At 36.8% G+C, this 11,501-nt stretch overlaps 1 long non-coding RNA gene across 1 annotated transcript in view; it reads right to left on the bottom strand.

The window, feature by feature from the left end:
- Positions 1–7,330: 7,330 nt before the first annotated feature.
- LOC139042191 (uncharacterized) overlaps positions 7,331–11,501 on the bottom strand; it is a 31,009-nt gene continuing 26,838 nt past the window's right edge. Inside the window, exon 4 of the long non-coding RNA XR_011498614.1 lies at positions 7,331–8,864. This is a non-coding gene — a long non-coding RNA (uncharacterized lncRNA). The remainder of the gene's footprint in view (positions 8,865–11,501) is intronic.

Genomic DNA, 11,501 nt, shown 5'->3' with positions numbered 1-11,501 from the left:
GAAAACTGGGCAGCCACATGCAAAAGAATGAAAGTTGTCTGTTATCTTACACCATACGCAAAAATTAACTCGAAATGGATTAAAGACTTGAATGTAAGATCTGAAACCATAAAACTTCCAGAAGAAGAAACAGGCAATATGCTCTTCAACATCAGCCTTTGCAGCATATTTTCAAATGCCATGTCTGACTAGGCAAGGGAAACAAAAGAAAAAGTAAACAAATAGGACTACATGAAACTAAAAAATTTCTGCTCAGAAAAGAAAAACATCAACAAAAGAAAAGGAGAACCTAACAATTGGGAGAAGACATTTGCAAACCATATATCTGATAAGGCGTTAATATTCAAAATTTATAACGTACTCACACCTCTCAAAAACAAACAACCAACTCTATTAAAAAATGGGCAAAAGATCTGAACAGACATTTTTCCAAAGAAGATATACAGACGCCTAGCAGGCACATGCAAAAATGTTCAATATTGCCAATTACTAGAGAAATGCGAATTAAAACTACAATGAGATATCACTCATGCCCATCAGAATGGCTATAATTAATAAAACAAGAACTAACAAGTATTGGAAATGATGTGGACAAAAGGGAACTCTCCTACACTGCTGGTGGGAATGGAAACTGCTGCAGCCACTATGGAAGCAGGATGGAGAGTCCTCAAAATAGTAAGAATAGAGCTACCATATGATCCAGCTATTCCACTGCTGGGTATTTGTCAAAAGAACACAAATGCATAAATATATATGCACCCCTGTTTTCATTGCAGCATTATTTACAATAGCCAAGACTTGGAAACGACCTAAGTACCCATCGATGGATCAATGGATAAAGAAGATGTAGTATATATACAGAATGGAATACTACTCAGCTATAAAAAAGATGAAATCTTACCATTTGTGACAACATGGATGGATTTTGAGTGTATTATGCTAAGTGAAATAAGTCAGACGCAGAAATTCAAGTACTGTGTGATCTCACTTGTACGTAGAAGATAAAAACAGCAGCAAATAAACACACAGATACAGAGATTAGATTCGTGGTTACCAGAGGAGAAGGGGGGAGGGAGGAGGGCAAAAGAGGTGACAGGGCACATATGGACAGTGATGGATGGTAATTGGTCTTTGGGTGGTGTACATGATGTAGTGTACACAGAAATCGAAATATGATGTACACCTGAAAATTATATCGTTATAGACCAATTTTACCTCAATAAAAAAAGGAATTGCATAAAAAAAGAAGCAAGACCCACAGCCAGTGCCAAATATAGATTTTGCATACTATTATGTGAGTATGTGCATGTTCTTTTGGGTTCTATTTTCATGTTTTGTTTTACATACTTATATATTTGTAGGAATTGACATAGTTTGCGTGATTATAATTTTAATAACCATGTTATAAATACAATACATCGCATCTTTTGTTTAACAATTTCCCTGTTTAGGAGACATATGAATTGTTTCCAATTTCTCACTATTATGAATAATGCTGCAATGTATTTGCTTCTTAACATTTTTCCTTTTGGTTTATTCCCTCTGGGTGTATTTCTTAAAGTGGGATTAATGGGCCAAAGGCTATGTTTGATAGTTTGTTATAATTTGCCAGGTTATGTAATCTCTTCCAGCAAGAAGTTTGTGTTTAGGGAGTATATACACAAGCTCATATTAGCCTAAGCTGCACACGTTGAAGATCACCTGATTGCTTCACAGTGTCTTCATAATACATTGTGAATGAGAGAGGTCTCGTCATGTATTATGTAGTGCTTCAAACTGCCTGCATTTAAATCATTGGGTCTCTGAATTGCTAGCATGTGACCTTCTGCCAAGTTATTTGACCTCTCTCTGTCACAGTTTTCTCTTCTATAAATGGCTTAAACACCACATCTATCTAAAAAAGTCTTGTTGGACTGATTGCTGAAGTATCATTAAGCACAGTGTTCTAAGTACAATGCTTAGAGCAATATCTGGCTTGAGGTGGGCACTCAATACACAATACATGTTATGTCACACTCTGTTTGGGGTTATCCAAACTTCTGTCCTAACTCAACAGCATGAGTAACACAAATTTAAAAATTCCTGAAAATAATTTCTATTCCCTACCTTTACAACAAAGGAAATCAAGTAAAAGGGTCAGATGTCTCTAGAACTCCTTTATGCTCAAGAGAAGTAGTTCACCAAACTCCTTCAGTTACCCGCACAGGCAGCCTGCTGGTTGATTCTGCAAGATACATAAACATGTCTGAAGCAAAAGTCATTAATAGCATAAAGCATTTGTCGTCCCTGACTAATGAACAACCTGTGCATATGGTGTAGGACTCACTGTATTCCAATGGCTGCCTCTTTGCTTTTTAATTACTGAGTGGGAGCAGATCAACCTTGAGCAACATTGCATGCTGTTTGTAAGCCCACAGACGCAGACTCGCTTCCCACGGCATTCTCAGAGGTAGAAATTTATAATGCCTCTGGTGGTGGTCGAGCTCAGAGATGGCAGGGGGGAAGCTGTGGGGTAGATTAGTGAGGGACTGAATTCCAGAGCACTTGGCTGCCCTTTCCTAAATCACTTACCTAGCCTGATGTTCACAGAGCATCAGGTCATCTGGAAGCTTTCTCTTATTTGGGGGTTTCACCTTATATAGTCCCATCTTTTTTTCCACATAACTGTCTGTTCATTAGAGTGCCAAGTGAATTTTAAAATGCCACCAATTGAGGAAAAAAGAGCCCATGTATTTGGGGAAGCATTGCATTTGGAGGTTTCCAATCACAAAGATTAAGGTTGAGACTTGTCTAAAGAGTATTGTCTTATAAATCTCCCTTTGGTCTGAAAACAAACTCTGTATGCTCTGTACAGCCTTAAATTTGTCATAAATCATGTCCACATGTGGACAACACAACCAAAGAAGAAGATTATTAAACATCGAAAGAATATTGGCCGATAAAAAGTACCATAAATAAAGGGGTGGCAGCCATGTTTTGCCCTCCTTAGAATCCATTCAGAACTATGGACTCTGGTCTTACGCTAAACTGGACATACATTTCCAGACTGACTTTAACGCATTGTCACCACCTGCCTGTGCTATCTCATATATTCCAGCTTATATCAAAGTAAAAGAGGAACAGATCTCTCCTTCACGTCAACTAATTTTTTACAAGCAACCTCCCCACAATTTCTCCACAGTCCCATTAAAGTCACTGAAGAACAAGCATTTTTATGGCCAAGACAACAAAAGGCAACTTTTCAACTGTTAAATATTTTATTCACTTCACAGATGTGTAACCACTCATTACAAGCTCATTTTTGACATCCTATTTTCCTTCATGTATCATAAGTTTTTCAAGAAGATATTTCCATAAATTCTCCTATGTAGATGAGAGTGGATATTAAAGTTTAGTGCAGAGCTCTTTAAAAAATAAAAGGAGGGGCCCGCTCCGTGGCCGAGTGGCTAAGTTCGCACGCTCTGCGGGCATGGCCCAGGGCTTCCCCCGTTTGGATCCTGGGAGCGAACATCCACCACTCATCAGGGCTTGTTGAGGCGACCTCCCATGTAGCAGAGCCAGAAGGACCTACATCTAGAATGCACAACTACGTACTGGGGGACTTTGGGGAGAATAAGAGAAAAGAGAAAGAAAAAGATTGGCAACAGATGTTAGCTCAGGTGCCAATCTTGAAAAAAAAAAAGAGGAAATAAATACCTTATTAACAGGGTAAAATGTGAAATTAGGACTACTAGCAAAGCAGTTAATATGATGAGTTTAGGCTACTTGTCATTTTATATTCTCTTGCTATAACCTGTTTCAAGTGATCTTGAAACACTTTCTTCTAATTTTCTCCTCCAGTTTAAATTTGGTTTTTGAATAAAAAGTCATGTACTTTTTTTATGAAGCAATTTTCTGACTCTGCATTTATTACAGCTGCCGTCCTGACAGTTTATACTTGACCTTGGTTACCATTTGATTGTCATACACTAATGGAATCTTCTGTGCCATGTAGCCATAGTAATCATAGATCTAATTGCTTAATTTTAGTTAAAATTGTGCCTTAGGACATCCAAGAACTGATGAACATTTGTAATGAGATTTTTAAGCAGAAGAGGGATGGGGAGGAGAGAACAAGAGAGAGAAAAAGTCATCTTAATTAAGTTAACAGGGGGGATGATAAATTCTAACACCTAACTCTCAAAGACAACATTCTCAAGTTTTTCCAATAGATAGAGGGGTGGATGTCCAAAACAGGTGACTGGACATCAGTGAGTAGGCTGTCTCAGATGCAGGGCTGAATAAAGAGCTCTGCAATTTAGGGGAAGGACTTCTACAGCCCCTGGGAAAAGACAAAGACTTCTTAATCAAATAAAACCTAAGTGCTTGGTTCACAATCCCCGCTTTCTAAGGGATGTAGTGGACATGGTGGTGAAGTTCAAGGCCCCTTTGCTCTAAAATGTCTCCTTTGTGGTCAGGCAGAGTATTTCCTTCTGAGGTTACACCTTGTTACGTGTTCTGAGATTATGTAATGTTTTCATGTAAAATATGCCTTTCATTATATGAAATGGGGAAGATTTTGTTTGCTTGTTTTCTTTGAAAGAAAGAGGTATTTCTTTTACTTTTGTTGTTCACTTGTTAATTATTTGGAAAAATTTAAATTTAAAAGCCCTCAAGTTTTCCTTACAGCCAACTATATTTTATACAGCTCATGAAAGCTAATATATTATCATAAACTCTAACTCATGAGAGCATTGTATTGAATGCATCTCTCTAAACACAGGAGACTGTGGTTTTTGAGTGTCTGGTACAGAGTGCTGCTCAGTAAATGTGAAATTATTGGATTAGTATCTCAGAATTCTTCAAATCTAACTTATCATTCACTACTGCATCGTTTCCAATATACTCTGTAGATATTTGCCAGGTTTTCACCTGACATATGAAAAATTTTTGAAAACAAAATGACAGTGTAGTGACTATTCCACATAATTAATTCTAGTCAGTCCAATATGCTTCATATATTTAGGTATTTAAAATCTTTTGTTTAATAAAATAATTATAATAATAGCTGATAGTTGAATTTTTGTGTGAGTTCTTTTTTGGGGTGTGTGTGTTTCATATCCTTACTTTGTGAGATTAAATGTTGGAAACCCCACACCAGACCTAAAAATTATTTTTTGCGCTTTTACAGGTCCATGAAATCCAAATTTAGTCAATAACTTGGCAGAGTAGCGTCTAAAGCAAGACTGAAACTCAGCTGCTGAGTTCCAGCATGGCCTGCCCATTGGTTAAAATACTAAAATATTTATACACCAGTTGATAAATGGCTTTGCCGCAAGTCCCCAAGTGCCTCCCCCCACTTGGCACCCCCTAGCCTGCTCTGTGGACTCTCAGTCTCACCATTAGAAACAGATGAGCTCATACATCTGTCATGCTCTGCTTAGAGGCTTCCAACTTCCGCTCCAGTGCTCTGGGTGAGTCCGCTCAGACGGCTTAGTGCCTATTACAGACTAGGTGTTAAATACTTTTAATGTACTCCAGGTGTAAGGTGGTAACTAAGGAGAGAGGTTTCAGAAAAAAATGTTGCTGCCTGAGAATGAACATTAATGAGGAGGCCTATGAAAACGTCATGAGGGAATTGTAATGGGCCGCTAGAGGTGGATGAAAAACACTTTTGTCCAAGTTGCAGCTGGATGTGGATTACAGTTATTCAATGGGCTGTTGTAAGATGTGTCCAGAAGCTCAGAGACCAGAGAGGCATAAATTTCAAAAACGGTGGGAGAAGGCAAGTTGTAAGGACCTCCCAAATTTTAGTAGAAGCTGCAGATCTTTTAGAAAGCTGAGAATGGAAGAAAACTTTCTTAAACTTGATGAAGAGTATTACTAGATATCTATAACATATGTAATTTCTAATGGTAAAATGTTAAATACATTCCCATCAGAGTAAGGGACAGGGCAAGGATGACTACCATGTTTATCACCAATATTATTGAAGATTGCCACAAGGTCCTAGGAGATGCAAGAAATTAAAAAGAAGACATAAAGGATGTGGACATTGGAAAGACAGACACTGTCACTGAGAAAAGGTACCAAAATAGAAAGCAAAATTTCAAAAAGAACAATGAGAAGAGATTTGTTCCTCAAGATAACTAAAATTTATTATAAAGCAACTGCAATAGAAAAAATGTAGGACTGGTGAAGGGATAGGCAATTAAACCAATGGGACAGAATAGAGAATCAGAATTAGAATTATAGTTTATAAAGATTTTGTTGAGTGATAAAGTGATAGCTCAATAAGTGAGACATGTAGCTTGTAATATGCACAAATAAGATAAAAAGCCAAATAGAAATCTTATTTAGCAAATATTTATGGAACACTGTGTCAGGCAGTGTTCTAGACACCAGGTATAGAACAATGTACAAAATGGATGGCTACCTTTTACTTCATGGAGCTTATTTTCTAAAGAAGCAAAGGGAAGACAGAAAGTGAAGGAAGAAATTATCATAAATTATCTGTTGATAAGTATGATAAAATCGCAGAAGCCTCAATGATAAAGACCTTGTGTTTTTATGTAGCCAGTCTTCTCAAACTTCTATACAACAGGAAATGCCATCACAGCTGGGAAATGTGAATACTGGGGGCAGAGAGAGAGCTATTCAGGAGAGTAGGGATTTTCTCTACCCTGCATAATCTTTACAGAAAAAAGCATTCATTGGCTACTCAAAATATGCTAGTGTTGAAAATATTGATATTCTCATTTCTAACAAGGTGAACAGGAAGGAATGGAAGGATGCCTATGCATTGGATTTGCAGATATATTAAAATAATACTAACTTGAACCTGGTTAATTTGAATTTTCAATTATCTTAGAGTCCAGGTTAAGATCTAGGTATGTGACACAAAGGGAAAGTGCTATTAAGCAAGTTCATTTGATAATTAAGGCTGAAGGAAAACATCTAACATATGAAAAAATGCATATTGTTTTTTATTCATTTGAATGAAAACCCCTCTTTAGGGTTTCTCTGGATATGATGTTCTCTGCTTTGACGATGATCCAGCCATTGCTTTTTGGATACACAAAGATGTGTTGGTAAAAGAGACAAGACAGAGACATCCAAGCCTCACCCAGGGCCTTTGTGATGGGCCCAACAGGAGTGCATGGCCTACTGTAAAGGGGAGTCTGCAGTCATAACTGGAGATGCATGGACTTGCATATCCGTCCTTATAGAAAACCGGCATGAGTTCTGGGAGGGGGATACCTCCCAGGAAAGATACGAAAGCATATATAGAGCAGAGTATGGGGTAGCCTTGTTGTGGTGTCAATTTTAAAAGAAAACAGCCAGTTATTTTACCAGCAAAATGAGTTTATTCAGGAAAAGACAAAGAATTGCAATTCAGGACCTGCATGCCATGGCAAAAGCCATAGGGAAGTCCAGCTAGCAAAGGTGAGGGATGTTATTTTATAGAGAAAAAGAAGGAAGTTGGGAGTTGTTTTGAATGAAAGTCCATTGGAGGAAAGCGAGAGTTCAGGATGATGACGGGTTCTCACTGGCTGAGTTGCTGGGGTGGGTCATGTCCTCCAGGAGACGCAATGTACATTTTTCCAGTTGAGGCCTGTAACTGATGACCCTGTCCTGTTTGTGATTCTTCTCATTGGGGTTTGTAGTTGACGGTTCTTTCTGTAATTGACCTGGGGTGGTCCTGCTTGGGATTTCCCGCTTCTGACCTCCTGACTCAAGAGTCAGATTCTCTGTGCATAGTGGTTTTGTCCCTCTGTGCCAGGAAGAATCTTTCCTGGTTGTCGTGTCCCATGTTGGAGGAAAAGTTCACAGGGTTTGGAAAGTATTTAGGCCACATTTGAGCAACAAGAAAGATCAGGAGGGAGAACTCTCAGGCATTTCCCACCTAAAGTCTATATTTTGCTAAGGTTGTAGGTGTTGGAGATCATCTCAAAGTACTGAGCTGGCATCACCTTGTTGGCATGTCATTTTCACAACAGATTTGTCAGGCAACAGAATACAAAACTTAAAATAATCATACAAAACAGGATTAAAAGTAATATGAGAATTCTAAATTTTCTGACGATTCTAAACTAGGAGTTGAGACCTTCAGGTGACCAGCTAAAAAGAGGCCTAACAGGGTGAATCAATGACAGGTTTCTGGATTGTTATGAAAAGAAAATAGAACAGCAACTACAGTAAAAGCATACTCAAACTGAAAGAATTGACCAAGCTCATTGGGAAGACAAGGTGCAGGAGTAAACATGAAGCAATAGCTGATGAACTCTTTGCAAAAACAGTAAAAACTCCAAAGGTGTACTAAAACAGTGTTAATATCTCAAAAGAACAGTTTGGGAAGCAAATGTGCTATCCAATAATACAGCTGGTAAGGTTGCAAATTTAAATACCATGAATTTGGATAAGAACCAGAGTCAGTTAACAGTCCGGATGAAAAAAAGACATCTGCGAATTCTGAACTTTCTAATCTTTCAGAAAAAAAAGTGAAAAGATTAATTTGCCATGGGCTTATAAAAAGGCTCTTTTCAAAATGCCATAATCAAAAGAAGAGGTTTTCCCCTGTCACATGGGTTTAGGAAATATGGACAAGGGCTTCGTCTTTCCACAAAAGAGAGAAGAAGCAATAGTGAGAAAACGTTAAACAGCTTTGTCTGGTCATCTTGGGAAAGATGCCTCCTTCAGAATTCAGTTGCTTCTCTTCCTAGTCAACTCGATTTGGAGGTTCCCAGCATCTATGTAGGACCAGATGTCAGGTGAAGCCTTCTTTAGCTGTGAGGTGCACTCAAGGTTTGAGTCTTTCAAGTTTGGCTACCATTTGAGTAGCAAGGAAGGCCCTGGGATAGTCCCTTCCAAGGAGATTTTAGAAACTGTAAGAAAATTGGAAATGTTAGTTTGAAGAGTCATAGCCAAATATTTGAGGTAACTAGAAGAACTTCGGATCCAGTCCAGCTTACAAATATATGACAAAGCCTTAAGAACAATAAATAGGATTGAGATTTAATATCTACAAAGGTGCAAATATAATTTCTTTCTCCACAATTATTGCCATTTTAATCAAAGATAATCATAGTGAATATCTGAGTCTATGTATGTATCTCTTGAATATGACTTTCTAGTCAAAGCCTTAGTAATATAGCCAATATTTCCAATGGTGTCCTGTTCTAAGAAAAACAGATTCTCGTTGAATTTACACAAATACATATATTGTCATGAAAAGAATTTTAAGTCTTTGAATTCTGGAGGGGTCAGGTAGGGAGAAAAATATAAATGTTTTAAACCATGTTGTAAAAATATATTTTCTCAAAGGAGAGGAGAAAAGTGGTCTTTTAAATCCAGTTCAGTGTGACGATCTTAAAGTTATCAAAGACTTGCATTCTAGAGTATTTGTCAGGATGTTTTCCATGAATTTATCTGAAGACAAAGAATATTTGCAAAAGCGCCAGGGTAAAACAATAACTGTTTGGACAAAAGACTTGAAAATATCAATGGTTAAAGAACTGGATGAAGGTTCATTATAAGATAATTGACAAGTAAATTTCGTCACTTCTGTGACATACATTTTAAAATTATGACTGATAACATTATATAGTAGATATCAGAATTTTGGAAATTTTTATACAATCTCTAGAACGTTTATTTTAGTAACATTTACCTATATAATATAACCTAAGAAGGATTATTATCATTTATTTGGCAATGCTTCCCATGTAATTTGACATTTCAAATCAGCCTAATTAATGTCACATCTCCCTTTTGAGAGATGAAAGAACAAGTCCTTTGAGAAGTCCCAGGAACCCTCTGGAAATTCCCAAACTTACTTTCAGGTCAAAAAGATTTTATTTAAAATTTGATTTTGGGGAAGTCTGTCAAAAATATCAAAAAGTTTTGGACATTTGAACAAATAGGATCACAGAAAATTAGGAAATAATACTTAATTATCCAAAGTGACAAGAATATTTCAAAGAAAAACATAGGAAGTTACCTAGCTGCAAAAATCTGGTAGGTTTAATCACTCCCATCAATTAGGATTCTTAACCCTTAGAATCCTTGGTTCCTAGTGAAAACTAATAGGTAAGCAACTGTGGACTAATAAATTTATAAATTTTATTGTTCATTTTATAATTTCAAGGAGCATATGGCTTTTAAGTATTGCAATCTTATTATGTGGCATGAGACATGGTTACTAACAGACTCAAATTTATCTTTAGTTTATTTGCAAGAGGGAGTCAAAAGTAGATAAACCTATGTTTGGTAATTAACGTTTTAGTATTTGGTATTGTTGGAAAATGCTCCAGATATTCAATGAAATTCCTTCATTTAATTTAACTTAGCAAAATCTCTATAGTTTTAACTTACTCAAAAAGATTTGGAGATGTATTTCTAAGCATACGTACCATAAAACATAATTATTGCATTTACAAACTTGTACTTCATTTTTATCTATCTAAAGATTTTGTTCCCAACAATTATTTTTAGATTACTCAAAAAACTTTAGGAGATATTGGAGAAAGTCAGTCATCATCTCAAATAAATTTTTCTGTTCACAAATTTTTCAACAGAAACAATATGAACTTATTTGACCAATAAACTCATGTATAATAAAAATGTTATATTTACTGTTGATAACTCTAAAGACATTCCTATTTCAATTAAACCAAGAAACTTAAACTAGCTTTAAATTTGAGTATTTTCCTAGATCATGTCAACTTGAAAATCATTTGAGTTAGTTTCTATTATATTTCTGAGAATTTTCAGGAATGGTTAATTTATATGAACACTTAAGCCAATTTTCCTTAAGCCAATTAAATAGAACTCTTTTACAAATTAATTTTGGCAATACCATCTGGAAGTGTATAAATATCACATACAAAGACATACATGACATAAAGACAGACACAGAGACCTTATAGCTTTTGTTTTAAAAACTTCAGCCATGTCTCAGGTACAAAGCTCAAAGTAATGGTTGTATCCAAATTGTGTTTCTGGCAGGTGGACTAAGTTTGCTTCCTCAGATAGCCAAGGTTTCAGCACTAGAGGTAGTGCTAAAGGGAAAGAGGAAGATGGTGCCGGTAGTGAGGCCTTAGCATAAGATAAAGAAAATGGGGGAAGGGAAAGCAAGGTCTCAAAAGTCATTTTGTCTTTCCTCACATTTTCAGAGGTTTTGGCTAATTTAGATATGGTATCACGTAGTCAGGCAGTTGGAGAGTTTTGTGCATGTTTGGAAGCCTCCAGGTCTCCATCAAAATAAACATGCCATTCATTTTGCTTCATTTTAGAGCTGCAGTCTTCTAATCTGGTTTTAAGAAAAATGAGTGGGGAAATCTAAAGGCCCCCATAATGGCCATTGTAATTCTAGATGACTTTTGGTCAGTTTGGCCCACTTAGTTAAAAACGCATGTATGGTGGGGTCCATGGTTCTTCAACATAAGCCCAGTCAAAGCCCATGATGAGGGCTGCTCTCAGAGCATTTAGGTGACTGAGACCCCATTTCCTAACTTCTGAAA

This window comes from Equus asinus, chromosome 26 (assembly GCF_041296235.1).
Source record: "Equus asinus isolate D_3611 breed Donkey chromosome 26, EquAss-T2T_v2, whole genome shotgun sequence".
NCBI classification, from domain to species: Eukaryota; Metazoa; Chordata; class Mammalia; order Perissodactyla; family Equidae; genus Equus; species Equus asinus.
The sequence above is the reverse complement of the archived record's forward strand: the minus strand, read 5'-3'. Positions and strand labels throughout refer to the sequence as shown.